Source organism: Trichosurus vulpecula, chromosome 6, assembly GCF_011100635.1.
Source record: "Trichosurus vulpecula isolate mTriVul1 chromosome 6, mTriVul1.pri, whole genome shotgun sequence".
NCBI classification, from domain to species: domain Eukaryota; kingdom Metazoa; phylum Chordata; class Mammalia; order Diprotodontia; family Phalangeridae; genus Trichosurus; species Trichosurus vulpecula.
The window spans coordinates 71,048,942-71,062,640 of record NC_050578.1 but is presented as its reverse complement, the minus strand read 5'-3'; the positions used below and the strand labels follow the sequence as shown (position 1 = coordinate 71,062,640).

The following is a 13,699-nucleotide window of genomic DNA, read 5'->3' as shown; positions in this document are numbered from 1 at the left end:
TTGGAAAATGAAATAATATTACTGCAAAAGTCTCTCTACTTGATGATTTTAAAATTAATTTCTTTGATCAATTTCTTATTATTTTCCTCTGATAAATGTTGTTTTGAATTATTCACACGCTGACAAGTCTATTTGGCATTTTAGATTATTGTGGAAGATAATATATTTCTTTTCAATTCAATGATTTTTTTAAAAGAATAACAGTTCTATAATTTCATTGGTGTTTGATTTGTTTTTTATTTTGATTTGTAATTTTGTTGATCTATATTTTCTCTCTCCCTTTTTGGATTAAATTTCCTAATGAATTGTCAATTTTATTGGTTTTTTTTAATAAAAACAATCTGGTTTTGGTTATCTATTCAATTATTCTTCCATTCACTATTTGTTTTATTTCTACTCTCATCTTTATAATCTTTGTCTCCCTATAGTTCTTCCCCTTTCTTTTCTTTGCTTTGGATTACTTTTTATCTCTTCCCTAATATTTTTAGGTATAAAGTTAATCCTGTTATTTTCTCTCTAATTAATGTAGGTACTACATCATATAAATTTGACTTTAAAAAGCACTTTCATTGCATCCCATCAGTTTTCATATGTGACTTTGTTATTGTCTTTAAATAGTCTGTTATTTTTCTGTTTTTTTTCTTTAACCTAAATATTGGTTAAATGATTAAGTTTCTATATAGTTGTATCACTTTCAGTATAATTATTATGTAGTTGTAGTTTTACTGGTTTATAGTTTGAAAACTAAAATATGTTTATTTCCTGTCTTTCTGAATTTATATAGACCTTCTCTGTTTTGAAATATGTAGATATTTGGGAGGTTTGTGGGGGAAAGTAATATATGAAATATAAGAAACTGTGTATTTTCTGCTTACCCAATTTATTTCTCCATATATATCTATTAGTTCAATATGTGTTTACAATTTCATTGTTACTCTTCATATTTGATCTACCACTTCTGATAATGAAGTGTTGAAACTCCCAGTTTTTTTTTTAATGTTTTTTCCCAAATTTTATTGAATATGAAACATATCTCTACAGTTTCTATTGAGGAGGTTGACCACGTCCACGACCAAATCCACCTCTAAATTGGAATTCTGTTGCTGACCCAGCCCCGGCTTCAGCCTTCTTGTCAGCACCAGGAGGAGCAGCACTTCGTCTGTATGTGTCTCTGTCAGCTTCACCCCGAGTAAGCCGGGCAGGTCGCTCGCCCTCCAGACCTTTGGGCCTTGGCCTTCCTGTCTCAGGACGACTTCTTCGGAGTGTGGCAGGCACAATCTCAGGGGGCAGGTGAAGGTAATCCCGGAGGTACTGAATGCCCTCATTGGTGAGGTACCAGTAGAAATGCCTCCATGCAAACTGCTCCTTAACATAGCCACGAGACTTTAGAGACTGCATGGCCTTCATGACATGGAGATTGGGCACATTCTTGTCTGCCAGCTAGGGGTGCTTTGGCATGTGGACATCCTTCTTGGCTACCATCACTCCCTCCTTAAAAAGGAGTTCATAGATGGCAATTCGGTTCTTCTTGGGCATCAACATCTCGGCGGTGCGGCGGGTGCTGCTCTAGACGGAGCCCGGGCTAGAAAGGAAAAAGGCATCTCCCAGTTTTTTAAAACAATTTTATCTATTCCTTGTAGTACTGATGTTTGCTTTTTCATTTTTTCCAGTTTTAAATGTTTAGTGCATATACATAGAGAATGGTTACCTATTCATTGTTCAGGTTCATCTTCAATACTGTGTAGTAGTCTCCTTTGTCTCTATCACATTTTGAGTTTTCTTTGTCCTCTATCAGACATCATTAGTGCCACTCCAGTCTTTTTTTAATTTGCAGTTGTATGCCTAGAACAAGCACTTGATTTAAATCTATGTATATGCTTTTGTGTTATGTGCTTTTTCTTTAAACAACATGATTTTAATTTTGCTTCTTGATGTAATGTTTTCTTCTTTTTTATTTTTGATATTGCCTAAAGGGAGTGAAAAGGAAATAATCTGTTAAAGTCACTAAAATTATTAAGTGAATTAAGTGGATCTTGATTTGCTAAAATGTTTATTGTTATACTTCCCTGAATCTTAATCTCCCATTTTAATTATTGATGAAGTTTTATTTTTGGGAATACCAGTTTCTTTCCATCTTTGCACTTTGGTTTTTAATGGTATTGTGTTTCATCTGTGTTAAATACATTTCTATTAATAAATCTAAAAGTACTGAAATGTTTTCACCCTTTGTGTCATTCATACTATATATTTTAAGGCAAATTCTAAATTAATTGTTTCTATTGAAATTAGAAAATACTACATACTTTATTTGGTCATAGATCCATATAAATATATAATGACATGTATGTAGATAAAAGTATAGGCATTGTTGCATACCCATAATTAATAATAGGCAATGGATATTATTATTTTGTGTATGTATTTGTTAGTCAGGTAGTTTGTGTTTCTTTCACTACTTTATTAAAGATTTCTTTCACTATGTGCTAATTAAATTCTTATAAACTTTGCCTATCTTTGAAGTTAATTTTTCTATTTTTGAAAAATATGGAAATTTTTACAATGTATATTATATACTTATATTTTTCTTTGCAAATTTTGAGTAGTCCAAAGTTATTTCAATTGATATTTTTAGTGTATCTATTTTTTTCTTGATTCCTAAAGAGTTTTTTCTTAGTATTTCTCTTTGTTGTTGCCTTATGTAGTCTCTACACCTATGGAAAGTTGCCTATCTTGTCCACCCCAGAAAGTTTTCTGTCAGACCTTCACTACCAAAATTATTGTATTGTTTTTTTTTTTTTTACCATGTCCTGGGATCATAGTTAATTTGAGATTTGTATGTCCTCCTTTATCTTCCAAATCTGTCACTTTGTGCTACATAACTATATTTGTATTTTCACATGTTAATACCTAAAGCTCTATAGTTTATTTTAATTATCCTGTGATAACTCCTCAATATTTTTGTTATCTGCTACTTCTATTCATGTTTTCAATCTTTAGATGCCATTTTGTAGCTTCCTTAACAGTCAGAGAATTACAAAATCACCGATTGTGAAAAGAGGAAGGGACTCCATTAGTTATTTAGTCCAATCCACACATAAAAGGAATGCTCCCCATAACATATTCCATATGTATCTGTCCAACATGTTTTTTGAAAATGTTCAAGAAGAGGGAACCTGCCACCTCTCCTGTCAGAAAATCCCATTTTTGGTAGCTCAAATTTTTTTGGTGGGGAGAGGTTCCTTAACACCAAGGCTAAATTGGCCTGGTTGAAGACAGACAGACAGACACAGACACAGACACAGACACACACACACACACAGAGAGAGAGAAAGAGATAGAAAGACAGAGACACACAAAGAGACAGAGAAACAGAGACAGAGAAAGACACCGAGAGACACATACAGAGAGACAGAGACAGAGATAGAGACAAAGAAACAGAGACAGAGAAAAACAGAGACCAATAGAGAGACAGAGAATATCATGCAGGAACACAATGTTTTGTGGAACGCTTAAGGTTAACTTTTAGAAAGCTATGTTGCTAAGAAAAGCCAAAGTCAAAAGCCAAATGATAGGCATGCATGGATGCTTTACTTTCTGTATCTCTAGAAGTAAACTACTTGGTCATGGGTCTTTTAGAGTTTTTTTTTGTCTGTCCTATATTTGAAGTATTTTTGGCTGAAACATGTTGTTGGAACTGAGAACAATTTAATTCATACATTTTTTTCCTGAGAGACATAGAAAATGCTATATTCTGATATTCCTGAGACATGAGCCAAAAAGAGATTTTTGAGCTGGCCTTCAAGATTAAAACTATTCTGTATAAAGTTCTGGCCAATGGGTTACAAATGCCTATGTACAGGTCAGTCAGCACAATGACTGTTAAATTATTTTGTCATTAACACAATGACATCAGCTTCAATACAATAGTATCAATATCATCATGATAACATTAACATTCCATCATTAGCAGCAGCATAAAACTGTAGGGAATCATGCTAACTCCTAACTGGCCCACAGCCACAGATGTTTGCCCTCTTAATATTTATTGTGAATCATGAAACAGGTAGGACTTTTAGACTCAGTCCATTAACCAGTGTAAGAGTGAGGATGATTGAATAAGTCAATCAAGTCACCTAGCCCCATCTAAAGTAAGTGATAAGATGCCTTAATGACTTGAGAACAAGTGTCATTTCACCAATCAATCTGAATCATAGTTTTTAGCTTCAATAAATCAATCAAACACTTTACATTAAGTATGAAATGTCATTGAATGAACTAGGGTAAAGTAACACAAGAAGAATGTTCCATTATTCTGAAGAAACTCAGCCTTGCCCTAGGAGTACTTTATAAAATATCAGACTAGTTGAGAACCAGAATTATTCCAAAGATGCGAGAGAGGGTGTTGTTTCAATGTAAAGCAACTCAGAAAGAACTGCTAGGGAGCAATGAAGGAGATGCTTCAGCCTAGCTCTTCTTCTCTCCTCCTTCCCTACCCTCCTTGGCTAGAGGAGGACCAAAATGTTTTTTGATAGGTCTGCAGGATTTCAGACTTTCCATCCTAGCAGCATCCTAGCACCATCTCCACCCACCCATCCACTGTCTATCAAGGTAGACTGGATGCAGAGCTATGACAAATTACAGAGACCTAACAGGAACTTCTTGAGGAGTCCACTAAGGGAATAGAAGGAATTCCACCAAAAGCAGCCATGTGTTCTCCCCAGTTGTCACATTTATTTTTTTCTTCCTTTTTGTTTTAATTTATGGAATAAAACAAGCATTTCCATAACATAGTACAATAAAATCAAAGTGATTGCATATGAAACTGCAAATCTACCATGTACAACTTGCTATTCCTTCTAAATATACAACAAAGTTATCATGTAGATTTCTCTTTTATCTTTTTTTCTTCCCTCCCCCCTGCCCTATCCTAGAGATGGCTACCATTATACACAAATAGGCAGAGATAGATACCAGCCAAACCCTGGAGACCTGATTTGTCTTTGGGAGCAGAAGTTGGGATAGTCACTTGAAATTATGCATTATACTAGCATGTGCTTTTTGGAATAGAGGAGATTATATAAGTATAATAAAGCATTATAAAATAGCTCAACTCAATCCCTATAGCTCCATCTACCTGCCTGTCCTATAACTTGGCCCCTTCTTTGGCCCTTTCTAAGGAGGACTAGCAGGTTTTGTTGCCCCTTAAACCCTACTGGTCGTTGCCAGTCAGATCCATCCTTCCTTCCGCATTGTCAGTGACCACAGTGGGTGGAAGCCCTTTTCCTCTTGTGTGGTTAATGGCATAAGGCCTTTCCATTTTAAATCCTATCAGCAGATGACCTCACTTCTACCCTATTCATTCATGGATTTAACAAGCATTTATTGCCTACTCTCTACTTGGGCACTCTCATATATAAGCTAGAGATATAAAGACAAAATCAAAACAGTCCCTCCCTTCCAGGATATTAAATTCTATCAAAGCTTTGTTTGCACTCAACCAGGAAGAAGGTACTTTTTCCTTCCTCTTACTCAGCCCCATCTATATTGGCAATCAACAGGAGGCCTCTTCTCTTTGTTAGTTCTATCAATACGTAGTCAGGATAGAGGATCCCATTCCTCTCTCCAAAGACCACCATCTAGTACACTACCCTATGCCACCAGCTCTAACTCAGATAGAATTCTAGACTTGGATGCAATAAGAGCAGAGTTCAAATCTTGGTCCAGATACTTACTAATGTGGGTAAGTCATTTTTTGCCTTAGTTTCCTCATCTGTAAAATGGGGATAATAATCCCACCTACATTTCAGATTGTTGTGAGGATAAAATGAGTTCATACTTTTGAGTGCTTTGGAAACCTCAAATCACTATCTAAATGCTATCTAATATTAATATGGGGTATGTGAGGCATTCAGGGAGAACTAGCACCTCTGGTGTGAGGGCTTGCCAAGACCTTTACAAGGCTGCTCATTTACCTTAGGTATCCACCTTCACCCAACTCACCTGTGGCTCCAAGAAGCCACAGCATGTACAGTGGCTACTCAGTTAAGAGTAACCAACAAGCTTCAAACCCATCGGTGAGTTAAAGGGATGTCTACCCAAGCATGTGAAGCATCACACATTGGTGCAATGGGTCGATGAGAACAATTTGTTCCAATGGCCATGAAAGCAGCTGAAACAGGTGCTGTGGATCACTTAGAGCTTGGTCAGACATTAAAGATACCAAGACCATCCACTGCATCCGGGGCTATGGCCAGTCATTTTGACTTTTGTCTTGCCACTGGACTTTGATGACAACTTTGTATGACTCTGCCGCACTGAAATATAATTTCCATGCGAGTTACCACCAGTGATGCCATCAGTCCTCTTAGAAAACAAAAGAATAACAACAATATTAGTATAACATTGCAAGATCAGACCCATCTCATTCTCATCTCAAGAAAAAAAGTAAATGTTAAATCAAAACAAAAGCTATCATAATAAAGACATTCTACAACATAAAGGAAGAACCAACTAAAATTACTTCAGAAATATGAGTTGAAATATTAATTTGTGGCATGGAAGAAATTTCTGATGATAAATTACACTGGGTAATTACAGTATTAAAGTGGTACAGTGAATATTTCACTTGCTTTGTAGACAGAAGAACTGAGTTCAAATCCTGTGTCTGTAACTGAACCTGAATGGACGAGCCACTTAAGCACTTTAGGGCTCACTTTCCTCATCTATAAAAGCAGAGAGGTTGACTAGCTGCCTTCTAAGGTACCTTACAGCAGTATGATCCTAATTAACATGGGGTATCTTTAAAAAACTCCCAAGAAGAAATAAGTAATGAGTTAGAAGAAATGAAACCTGTGAAGGAGAGCTAAGTCCAAAGGATCTTAACAGCCTAGAGCACTGGAGGGACGGATAGGATGTATTTCAGCAGGAATAAAAGTGAAGAAATCTTGTCCTTGGGTCCTAAAAAGAAAAAAAAATCATCTGCACAAATGTAAGCTGGAGTAAGCACAGAAAGATGGCAATTATTTGAAAAAGAATGGGAGGGGATGAGGTGGAGAGCAGTTATTGACCTGAAAGCTTCATATGATTTAGCAGTGGGACTCAGCAGACAGCAAGGGGCAGAGATTAAAAACAAAAGTTTATTTTGCACCATTAGGCTAATCCTAACCCTCATTAAACCTCATCTAGAATCCTGTGATTATCTCTGGGCACCATTGTTTATGAAGGACATTGATAAGCTAGAAATTATGCAGAGGAAGGAAACTAGACTTTGAAAGGATATGAAACTATGTCACTTGAAGATTAGTTGATAGAAATGGACATGTCTATCATGGAGAAGAAAAGGCTCAGCAGAGACAAGACAGTTCTCTTCAAATATTTGAATAGTTGTCATATGGAGGAAGGGCTAGATTTGTTCTCTTTGAACACAGAGAACCAGAAGAGATAGAAGGAATTTACTAAGATAACAATTTTGGTTTCATGTTAAGGAGGTCAAAGACAGAAACAGAGGTCCAATATTCTTTTTGTTAGCAGAGAACCGGAAACAAAGTTGGTACATCTCAAAAGGAGAATGGTTGGGGGAAAGAAATCTATTATGTACGTATATGATGAAATATCATTATCCAATCAGAAATGACAGATATGAGGAGTTCAGAGGTACATAGGAATATTGGTATGAATTGAGACAAAGAAGAACGAAGAAAATGACACACAAAATAACTGCGACAATGTAGATGAAAAGGTCACCTAAAAGAAGTTCAGCTCTAGAAAATGACCAATTCTCATAGGTCCCAGACAATCAAAAGGAGAGGGACTATTAAAATTTTTAAAGTTTTTGTACAAATAAAATCATTACAGATAAAATTAGAAGAGGAGTAAATAAGGGGAAACCTTTGTCACAAATTTCTCTGATATTCTTTCCTCTTCTGGTTGGTGTGGGAAGCAGCAGCAAGCAAGCGTGACTCTGGGCCAGCCCTTGCTCTCGGGCTGAGCCCAGATGTTGGTAACTATGAATTGTATTAGGCTCCTGGATGAATTTGGTGATGGTTTAGGAGTTGCTCAAGCAATTTCTTATGTGGATCCTCAGTTCCTTACCTACATGGCATTAGAAGAGCAGTTAGCCCAAGCTATGGAGACTGCTCTGGCCCATTTAGAGTCTCTTGCAGTTGATGTTGATCAGGCTCACCCACCTGCCAGCAAAGAAAGCATTGACTGTCTTCCACAGACCATCGTTACAGAAGATCACACTGCTGTTGGTCAGGAACAGTGCTGTGCTATCTGCTGCAGTGAATATATTAAGGATGAAATAATAACAGAGTTACCATGTAGCCATTTCTTTCATAAGCCCTGTGTAACTCTTTGGCTGCAGAAGTCAGGAACATGCCCTGTTTGCCGTCACGTGCTTGCACCCATCCTCCCTGAAGCGACTGCTGCCACTTCTTTCCTGTCTGATCATGATTCCCTGCTTTCAGTCCACACTGCTACAGGAACTCGGTAAAATTTAGCATTTGAAATGGGATCATTCAGTCCGTCAAACTAAACTTGTAAATTCTAATTAATTCCAATGTGAAAATAAGTATATATATATATATATTAAATATTATATATAATATATTGTTGTTTAGAAAGGAAGCATTAAACTTTCTAAACCATATTTAGGTTTGCAATAAAAACTAATATTTTCAAACTAAAAAAAAAAAACAAATTTCTCTGATAAAGGTCTCATTTCTGAGATAGATAAGGAACTGATTGAAATTTATAAGAATTCGAGTCATTCCCCAACCGACAAAAGTTCTATGTATATGAATGGAAAGTTTTCAAGGGAAGAAGCCCAGAGTATTTTTAGATATATGAAAAAAAGTTCCAAATCACTACAAAATAGAGAAATGCAAATTAAGACAATTCTTAGTGGAATCACTTCATATACATCAGACTGGGAAAAGTTAAAAAAAGGAAAATAATGAATGGTGGTTGGGCAGTGGGAATATAGGCAAATCAACGCACCATTGGTGGACCTCTTAATGGGTACACACATTCTGTAAAGCATTTTGGAATTATACACAAAAAATTACTATACAATGCATGCCCTTTGATCTAGCTATTCCACTGGTAGGTCTGCAATTAAAAGAGATCAAAGAAAGAGGAAAAGGCCCTATATGCATAATATTTTTAGTAGTACCTCTTTTGGGTGGCAAAAACTCAAAACAAAAGGGATGCTCTTTTCCTGTTTAGGTGAAGATTTATCTGGAAGCCACTAGAGTGAGGGACAGGAAATGAGGAGTAAGATACCAGACAGGTTTTTGCAACCCACCTAGCATTGATGTGCTGAGGAGCAAATAGTGACCTTAGACCTTAGCTAGAAGAAGTTGAGATGAGGATTCATCTAACAGATGGGCCAGATCTCAATGTGAACTTGGTGGGACCAATGTTATATAAGAACTGAGCTAAGATTGTGTCCCTGTGGTGTTGAAGGGAAAAGTCTGCCTGTTTTTTTCTTGCCGTATCTTTGAAGCAAATATTCTTTGTAAAAGCTTAAAAAAAGAACCAAGGAAGCGAAGCAAATGTAGAGAAGATGAGTGTCACTAAGTAATATAGTTTGTGAAATGTACAAATGAAGATTTTGAATCCTTCTACTCCTGAAAAGTTAATGGCTATTTATCTGGCCTTTAATGAAAATAATTCAAGGAGGCCTCTGTCTACATAATCCATCATGCTGCAGAAGGTTTGCTGACTTATACCTTGTGACAGGCCAGTGAGAAAAATATACAAACTCATACTCCAGTGTTGCAAATCAATTCTGCAGCAAAGTGGAAATAACTCTTGTACCAATAAGCAGTGAGACCTGTGGGAGAAAAATTCTTTTCTGAATTTCCAACTTGCAGAAAGAAAGAGAAGCCATCAATCAAACTGGAGAGCTTCTATTCCAGAGCGGTTGTTCTTAAAGAAAAACTAGATGAAATCGGACAAGACCAGAATATGCAAAGACATTCGGCTTTTTCATGGGGAAAGGGAAGGGGGAGGGGCAAGTAGGGGTGGTGGAAAGGATTTTTTTTATATTTTTCTTCTAAATTCAGAACTTGTAGGCCAGCAAAGGTATAAGTTAAGGCTTAGTTTACTGTCAAAATGACTAATTAATCATTTTGCAAATGGCAATTAATCATACATTAATGAGATATTCTCTTTGCTCTCTTTGCAGCTACAGGTTCTGTGGAAATTCTTTCTCCTCAGCACCCCAACAAAGCCAGGAGCAAGCAGCACTCAATTAATCTTGGAGCAGCATGGGGTGTTGGAAACTGTTCATGCTTTAAAAAGAAGCAAATATCACAGACATTTAAGCAGTCCTGATTTTCCTAAGTAAAGTCAGAGGTACTTAATCACCCCCACCCCAAGCATTCCTTTGTTCCTTTTCTTTTTCTGCCTTGTTAGATATGTGTTTCAAGCCTCTCCCAGCCCCCTCCCTACTCCCCTTCCCCAAATAAAGACGGGTGTCTAATACATCAAACTCTTGGTCATTTCAGATGAACATGATGGATGGAAATAAATGTACAAATGATGTTCCAGCAAAAGGAATGCCCAAATCCACTAACTAAAATTTATAAATTTATTGCAAACTACTCCTTGCTAAGTGACACCCCAAATAAAGCTGCATTTCCCCAGTGACTATGATTAATTAGGGAGAGATATATTAGATCATTTGAATGAAAGGTAAGCTCCCCAGAGAAAAAGGTTTTATTCTGTAAATGAATGCTTTAACTGTCCTATATGACATGAATCCTTTGGAATAGAATAAGGCTTGATGGAGCTATAGCTGTGTAGGAGAAGTTTTTATGCTGGTAGATATATAGAGTTGATTGACTTTGTAGGATTCTTGGCTGGACAAGTAGGGGTCTCTTAGTATCTCTGATCAGGTGATGAGCAGTTAGAGTTGCACCCAGATTTCATCTTCGGATAGCGAATACCCCTTTATCACATGGAGTGTTCAGGCAGAAACAAGATGATCACTTTTCATGAATGCTTTAGAGAGCTGGGGCACTGACCTCAAAGATTCTTTGTAAGTATAGCACAGAAATGGTATTGACCTCCAGCTCTTTCTCTGGGCTGGGGCTGGCTTGTTCTACATTAACTGGATTCGTGCTCATTGGGGAAAGGTAGTTCACCAAATGGAGGGGTCTCATAGATAAAACTAATACCCACAGTCCTAGAGGTAATCTTGCTTTATTGGAATCTGCTATTTTAGGGAAATTTCTATTGCTCACAACTATAGCTCCTGGAACCTTACTGGTATGGTTCCTATTTAAGCCCATTAGTCAAGATGATACCATTTCCTCCTTTTTTAGTGAAAAATAATACTTTGTTAACATACAAGCTAATATTTAATATCAATAAAATAATGTGTAGGCTTTATAACAGAAAAATAATCATAATATCAATGTATTGAATGGGCTTGGGTTTTTTTTGGTGCAAAGTTTCTTAAATCATGGTATTTTGTGATGTGGTACTCAAAATCCTTTTTCAGTTATTTATCTTTTCTGTTTGTTTGATAAACTTTCCCTCCTACTACCACCTAGCACTGAGGAATTTTTTTTTAAATTGCTACATTACTCATGTGTGGAAACATTTCTTTTTCTGAATTTTGAGACTACCACTTCTCTGTCAGATGAGTAACTTGTTTTATCTCCATTCTTTTGTACATGTGCCATATCATTGCATTAATCTGTTTTCTAAAATCCTTCAAAGTTGTTTAATTATATAATGATGATTTTCCACATCAGTTAAGAGAGATCTCCCCAGTTTCCTTTGAAAATATCTATTCCTTATGGCAAAATAATATTATTACAATATATGTATATACTATGATTTGTTTAATCACTGACCAATAGGAATGTAGCCTCTTTGTTTTTGTTCAGTCATTTTTCAGTTGTGTCTGAATATTCATGACCCTATTTGGAATTTTCTTGGCAAAGATACTGGAGTGGTTTGCCACTTCATTCTTCAGCTCATTTTACAGACGAGAAATTGAGACTAACAAGGTTAAGTGACTCGCTTAGAATCACACAGCTAACAGGTGTCTGAGGCCAGATTTGAACTCAGGACCATGAGTCTTTCTGACTCCACTTCCAAAACTCTACCTACTACTCCATCTAGATGCCCCTTATAGATAATAATAATAAGAAAGATAGCCTCTTAGTTTCCAGTTATTTACTACCATGACAAAAACCGCTATGATTACTTTGTGTGTATATATACATACAAAAAAGAAATATACACAAAAGTGTATGTATGCATATATATAAATATATCTATACATATATATCAGTTACATTATTGTATCTTGTTATAACTAAAAATATTTACAGTAGTTATAGTTTCATATGTCTATGCAGATCCCCATTGGGTAGCCAACTGAAAGAGGAAATCATTTTTATGAGAAAAAAAAACATGATTAGCTCCTCTTCTTAGCCATCTAAAAAGGTAAGAAGGGCGGTTCTCTTCTGGGGTCACTAATAGATGTAGATAGCTCTATAAAAGTAATCCACAGAGAGCCCCCCCAGCAAATGGAAGTCAGTTGTGTAGAAGTCTTGGCATTGATTCCATTAGAACATACCTTCAGGAATACAGATCAAAGCATACTATTTTCTCCTTTTTTTCTTGCTGTTTTTCCCCTTTGTTCTGATTCTTCTTTTACAACATGACTAATGTGGAAATGTTTAATCAGATCATACATGTATAGTCATATCAGATTGCATACCATTTTGGGAGGGGGAGGGGAGAGAGGAAGGAAAAATTTAGAACTCAAAATCTTACAAAACCGAATGTTGAAAACTAAAAATAAATAAATAAATGTATATTTTTAAAAGAGTTACTATGGGAAGTCAGGGGATATGGTCAATGGTGCACCAGTTCAACTGTTCCACTTTAACTCTCCTGATTTTTTAAGTTAAGTGAAAAATAATGAAATCATATCAGAGAAGAAATAAGAATTATCAAAACTGAAAAAAACAACATACCTTCAGAAACCATTGCTCCAGTGACTCATTAGTTTTCTACTTTAAAACCTTCCTGTAACAACTATAGTTCTTTAGTGGATAATGCCCACCTACATCCCTGTTCTAGCTAGACAGTGAGTCACCTTCTTCTCAGGAACAGTCCCTCTGGTCAAGGTAACTCTCCACTTTTCCTATAGTATATATTATGCATATATGTATGCATGTGTGGAGAGAGAAAAAGAGAGACAGAGACAGGGAGAGAGAGAGACAGAGACAGAGAGATACAGAGAAACAAAGAGAGAGACAGAGGGACAGAAAGAGGGACAGAGGGGTGAGAGAGAGAGAGAGAGAGAGAGAGAGAGAGAGAGAGAGAGAGAGAGAGAGAGTCTATTATGTATTTGACATATTTTTAGCTTGAATTATGACATTGGAGCCTACAACCATTTTATTTTTTTACCATTTTTGTTTTCCCTGAGACACCCAGACTCAAGTTATATTACAATATTCCCACAGAAATCCCTGGTCAGGACATGAGACAAAAAGTTAGATTTTTCAGTTGTGTCCCCCAAGATTGAAATGGAACTGTATAAGCCCGGAGCATTTGTTCTGGCCAATGGATTACAAATATAGGAAATGACTACTGAGAATTGAGTAAGGGAGCACAATGACTGTTAAATTATTTTATCATTAACATGATGTTATCAGTTTCAATGCAA

At 36.3% G+C, this 13,699-nt stretch overlaps 1 pseudogene; it reads right to left on the bottom strand.

The window, feature by feature from the left end:
* Positions 1–999: 999 nt before the first annotated feature.
* LOC118854040 lies at positions 1,000–1,587 on the bottom strand (annotated as a pseudogene).
* Positions 1,588–13,699: the final 12,112 nt, after the last annotated feature.